The sequence below is a fragment of the Suricata suricatta genome, chromosome 10, assembly GCF_006229205.1.
Source record: "Suricata suricatta isolate VVHF042 chromosome 10, meerkat_22Aug2017_6uvM2_HiC, whole genome shotgun sequence".
NCBI classification, from domain to species: Eukaryota; Metazoa; Chordata; class Mammalia; order Carnivora; family Herpestidae; genus Suricata; species Suricata suricatta.
This window is the reverse complement of record NC_043709.1, coordinates 64804868-64811265: the sequence shown is the minus strand read 5'-3', so window position 1 is coordinate 64811265 and position 6398 is coordinate 64804868. Positions and strand designations below refer to the sequence as shown.

At 38.1% G+C, this 6398-nt stretch overlaps 1 protein-coding gene across 1 annotated transcript in view; it reads right to left on the bottom strand.

Moving 5' to 3' along the window:
• LOC115305222 (olfactory receptor 8S1-like) overlaps window positions 1-6398 on the bottom strand; it is a 20635-nt gene that overhangs the window by 13320 nt on the left and 917 nt on the right. The gene's annotated exons all lie outside the window — the stretch shown is intronic.

Genomic DNA, 6398 nt, shown 5'->3' with positions numbered 1-6398 from the left:
TTAGTGTAAGAGGGAGGATTGGACTTAACTGGCCCAATATAAAATGCTTCTTTGGCAGTTTTTCTATTTGAACCTCCCATATCTCTATATTCAAGTTTTTCTTCTCCATTTTTTCTCTCTTATTATCTGTAAATATAGCCAGATCTTTTTTTCATTGTTAAAAATATTTTTGACCTCAGCACCCTTTCCTTTTCATTTCCTCTTTAATTCTCTAAATCTAAACACCTTGAGAATGTGGTGTGAACTTACTGCTTTTTAAAATGTGTTCTATTTACGTAACACATTGAAGTCTGGCTTCTACCCACCACCGCCACTGAAACTGATTTTCCATGTTTATGGAAGAGAATATTTCAGAACATGAGAAAGCAGTCAGTATGTGTAGACTGACCAGGTTTAAATTGGTCCAAACCAGATCTCCTCAAGACTAATCACTGAAAGGCCCATTTATAAATGTGTATTTGCCTAAAATCTCTACTAGCAAACTAGGTTTCACGTATGAGGGATAGTTCAATTGCTCTGGGGACTTGACCAATTCTTAATTGCCGTTTTTCTATTTTTTTTCCTTTTCTCATATTCAGGATTTTAAAATCCAACATTTCTTAATGCAACAGACAAGCAAATATTGTAGATATTTCTAAGCAGGAAGATTATGCAAAGAGACAATTGTCATGTAAACAGGCTCCTCAAGGTCATGCAAATAGATAATTGTTAGTAGCAATGTTGAAGGTGATTTCATCTAAAAAACATTTCTTTGTAAATTGAGAGACAAAAATTCCAGCACTTCTCATTCTTTGGCTTGGTATAGAAAGCAAAACATAAGTGCAAGGAGATCGAATTTTACTACTTTCTCCTCAGGACTTCAAGGCTAAGTATTTTAAATTTTCAGCACTTAGAACGGTTTCATTTATGGAAAGTTCAAGGATGGGGTAAAGTAAGAGTTTTTGTAAGAGTTACCTTAGGAAGGCAACCAAGCGGCCATTTTACTGTAGGTTGGAGTATAGTTCCAGGCACCGCAAGGGACTGACGACCCCCACTCTCTGATCTGGAATGTCTCACACCATTTGAAATATAGCCTACCATGGGATCCAGTATCCCCTCACCCCACAAAAAGGAAACAGCCAATACCATCCTGCCACGGTCCAAAGATGCCCTTACTTGGCTATCTGCCCACCCGAGATCAAAGCCAGAACTCTTGCACCCATAAAACACCTTGCCCTCCCATACCAGGCATGACTTCCCTGACTGCCCACTCCAGAGTCACGGAACATCGCCTGGGAACTGCAGACTCCAATAAAGGCTTTCTTTGCTCCTTAACTTCATCCCTCTTTCCTCTCGCCTCTGCCTCCATCTAGTAAATCTTACAGTTTTCCTTCTTTTAGTTTTGTTTTGGGTTTTATAAGACCATGATGTCTAGAACTGAAGCTGCCTGGAAAATGTTTGGGGCCAGCCTGAGCCTATGGACAGTTAAAATGTCAGCTAAAAATGCCTGGGTCTGGGTGAGCTTTCCACAGTTTCCCCTTTCTAAAGCAATTTTACGACTTGGTGGCCCTTGTGGTTCTTGTTATTATTGCAAGATGCCCTTCAGAGACACCTATCAGGAAACTTTGAAAAAAATAAAGATTTATTATTTACAAGACCTGGAAATTACATGGCACACCTTGAGCTGCACAGTGAGGTCAGTGAGGTGGTTGAGGGTGTGAGTGGGAGAGTGAGAGAACGACTAGATTCTCCTTTTATTGGGGTTGAGGATGGAGGACCTGGGATTTTGTGGGCTCACTCTCTGGTGGTGAATTTTAACACAAGAGTGGGGATTTAAAATGTGGGAAGAGAAAAAAAGAAAAACAAGAGGCTCAAATGGTCAGTTATGGAAATGAACCAAGATCTCTTTATCTAATTGTGTTTATCCAAGTTGTCTGGGCAACCAAAGCCTAAGGCAGACCCTTGCATTACAAAAGAGAAAACAATAAGAGCTCTCAACCCTTACCCTATAACAAGGCTGAAGAGGAAATCCAAAGCATCAAGATGGCACAGCAGATGGATGGAAAGAACCCATTGATGATTCTATTGAGCTACTCAACTAACTCTGGAATCATCCATCTCCAGATCAATTGTTAATTCAATGATAAATCTTTTTATAGTTTATGTTATTGTGAATCATATTTTGGTTACTTGAAGATGAAAGCATGCCTAATGAATACATTCTCAGCTGACTTAAGCACCTCTTATGACATTTAGTTCAGTTTTGTTGCTTTGATCATATGGGTTCTGAATGCTTATTAAGTTTAATCCTGAGGTTTTTATATTGATCTTGCCATAGTGAATGGATATTTTTCTAGAAGATACATTTTTTTTGTTTAACTATTGTTGTTGATTTATAGAAGTACTACTGATTGCATGAATATTCAAAAGTTGTTTGCCTCTCTGAACTCTCTTGGAATACTAATAATTTCTCATTTCTTTTGTTTTTAGAGAGAAAGTGTGAGGCAGAAGAGGGGCAGAGGGAGGGAGAGTATCATAAGCAGTTTCCATGCTCAGGGAGGAGCAGGACTTAGGGCTTGATCCCATGACTCTGGATCATGACCTAAGCCAAAATCAAAAGTCAGAAGCTCAATAAACTGAGCCACCCAGGAGCCCCACTAATTTCTCATTTCTAATAGAGGTTTCTTAGATGTCTGGGTAGATAATCATTAGGGACTCTGAATATTTGTGGATCCCTCCCTTCCAAATCTGAATATCATATTCTAATCTCATTTCACTGCATTGGAGGGAAACTGCATAATCTTAAATATTTTGAATTGTAATGGTGTTTCTTCTTCTTTTTTATTTTTTATTTTATTTTATTATATTATTTTATTTACTTAAATTTACATCCCAGTTAGGTAGCATATAGTGCTAGATTCCTTAATGCCCCTTACCATTTAGCCTATCCCCCCTCCCATAACCCCTCCAGTAACCCTCTATTCTCCATACTTAAGAGTCTCTTATGTTTTGTGCCCCTCCCTGTTTTTATGTTATTTTTGCTTTCCTTCCCTTATGTTCATCTGTTCTGTGTCTTGAAGTCTTCATATTAGCGAAGTCATATGATATTTGTCTTTCTTTGACTGACTAATTTCGCTTAGCAAAATACCCTCTAGTTCCATTCATGTAGTTGCAAATGGAATGATTTCATTCTTTTTGATTGCTGAGTAATATATATACATATATATATGTATGTATATATATATATATGTATATATATATATATACACATACACACACACACACACACCCCACACACACACCACATCTCTATCCATTTGTCATTGATGGACATTTGGGCTCTTTCCATACTTTGGCCATTGTTGATACTGCTGCTATACATAGGGGTGCATGTTCCCCTTTGAAACAGCATACCTGTATCCCTTGGATAAATACCTAGTAGTACAATTGCAGAGTCATAGGATAGTTCTATTTTTAATTTTTTAAGGACCTTCCATACTGTTTTCTAGAGTGACTGAACCAGTTTGCATTCCTACCAGTAGTGCAAAAGAGATCTTTCTCCACATCCTCGCCAACATCTGTTGTTGCCTGAGTTGTTAATGTTAGCCATTCTGACCGGTGTGAGGTGGATTCTCATTGTGGTTTGATTTGTATTTCCCTGATGATGAGTGATGTGGAGCATTTTTTCATGTGTCAGTTGGCCATCAGAATGTCTTCTTTGGAGAAATATATATTCATGCCTTTTGACCATTTCTTCACTGGATTTTTTGGTTTTGGGGTGTTGAGTTTGATAAGTTCCTTATAGATTTTGGGTACAAACCTTTTTTTCTGATATGTTGTTTGCAAATATCTTCTCCCATTTTATTGGTTACCTTTTAATTTTGCTGATTGTTTCCTTCACTGTGCAGAAGGTTTTTATTTTGAGGAGGTCCCCATAGCTCAGTTTTTTCCCTTGCCTCTGGAGATGTGTTGAGTAAGAAGTTGCTGCGGCTGAGATCAGGGAGGGTTTTGCCTGCTTTCTCCTCTAGGATTTTGATGGCTACCTGTCTTATATTTAGGTCTTTCATCCATTTTGAGTTTATTTATTTTTATTTTTTTAATTTTTAAATATGTTTTATTTATTTTTGATACAGAGAAAGACAAAACATGTGAGGGAGAGGGACAGAGAGAGAAGGAGACACAGAACTGGAAGCAGGCTCCAGGTTCTGAGCTAGCTGTCAGCATAGAGTCTGATGCAGGGCTCGAACCCACGAACATGAGATCTGACCTGAGCCGAAGTTGGAGGCTTAACCGATTGAGCCACCCAGGTGCCCTTATTTTAATTTTTTAATAGTTTATCTTCAAATTGATTTCCATATAACACCCAATGCTTCTCCCCACAAGTGCCCCCCACCATGACCATCACCCCTTTCCCTTCCTCCCCCTCCCCTTTTAGTCCATGGTTCCTCTTCAGTATTCAACAGTCTTTCATGATTTGTGTCCCTCACCCTCCCCAGCTCTCTTTCCCCCTTCCTCTCCCTATGGCCCTTGTTAGGTTTCTCCTGTTAGACCTATGAGTGCAAACATATGGTATCTGTCCATCTCTGCCTGACTTATTTCGCTTAGCATGACACCCTCGAGGTCCATCCACTTTCCTACAAATGGCCAGATTTCATTCTTTCTCATTGCCATGTAGTGCCTCATTGTATATATATACCACATCTTCTTGATCCATTCATCAGGTGATGGACATTTAGGCTCTTTCCATGATTTGGCTATTGGAGAAAGTGCTGCTATGAACATTGGGGTACATGTGCCCCTATGCATCAGCATTTCTGTATCCCTTGGGTAAATCCCTAGCAGTGCTATTGATGGGTCATAGGGGAGTTCTATGGATAGTTTTTTGAGGAACCTCCATACTGTTTTCCAGAGCGGCTGCACCAGTTCACATTCCTACCAACAGTGTAGGAGGGTGCTCGTTTCTCCACATCCTCGTCAGCATCTATAGTCTCTTGATTTGTTCATAAAATAAAATATTAAAAAAATAAAGAAACTATTAGGGTGGAATATGATTATTCTCATTCTAACCTGTTGATATGAAGGGTCAAACCAATAGCAAAGTTTATTTGGTCATAATTATTATTTAGATTGCTATCCTTTCAGCAATTTCATATACTTTTGGATTCAATGGATTAGTATTTCATTTAGAACTTTTCTCTATATTCATTGAGGGATGATAATTAAAAATTTTTAAAGTTTTTATTTACTTATTTTGAGAGAGAGAGAACAAGCAGGGGAGGGGCAGAGAGAGAGGGAGAGAGAGAGAATGCCAAGCAGACGTCATACTGCTCCCTTAGAGCCAGATGCAGGACTTGATCTTGTGAACCATGAGATCATGACCTGAGCTGAAATCAAGACTTGGACACTTAACTGACTGAGCAACCAAGGTGCTCCAAATTTTATAGATCTTTTTGAATGACGAGAGCCTGGATTTATTTCTCAATTCTGTTTTTCTGTTTTTTGACTTATTAATTTGTGCTTTTGGTTCCTTTATCCTCCTTTTCTTATGTTAGGTTTTGTTATTTTTTAATGTTTGGATATGAGTTTTCAGAAATTTAATTTTTTTCTTATTTATTAATGAATTAGTAGAAGGATAGATTAAGATAATGGTTGCACTGGTGATGTTTTGTAACTTTAGTATATAGTGTTCTCATCTATTCATACTATTCTGCATAGAGTTTTTACTGTAGTGTCAGCATAGGAGTTTATTTTTCATTTTACACAAGTTTATTAAAAAAACTTAAATGTTGGGATTTGTAAAAGATAACTGCTGCTTAATAAATTCCTTCTTTGTTTTTTGTTTTTTGTTTTTAGAGAGAGAGAAAGACTATGAATAGGAAAGGAGTAGAGCCCGAGGGGAAGAGAATCCCAAGCAGGCTCTGCTCTGTCAGGGAGAGAGAAAATCCTGACAGAGGGCTCAAATTCATGAACTCATGACCTGAGCCTAAATTAAGAGTCAGATGCTTATCTGACCGAGTTACCCAGTAAGGAATGGTGGCTCATTCTTCCCTTGTTTTTAATTCTTTCTGCAATTCCTCAGTCAGATGCTGAATCTCCTGAAATGATCATTGTATCTTTTCAACCTAATTATTTTGTCTTATTAGTTCTTTTTTTTTTTTTTGGTGGAAAATTGTTTTCACTTTCTCTTCAACCAACAGAGGAGTCCAAATCAAGAACTACTGCCTTTGAAGAACAGGTAAGCTCTGTTCAGACAAGCTCTGGAATATTTCTTCCAAATTATCTGACACTGTGTGTGGGAAGAGGTGGGAACTAAAGAAGAACACAGAACAAAAGAACAGGGTCTTTGTGATTTTTGCTTAGTAACTATGTCTTTGTTCACTACATTAGAGATATTTCCCCAGTGTTCTTCTCACAGCCGC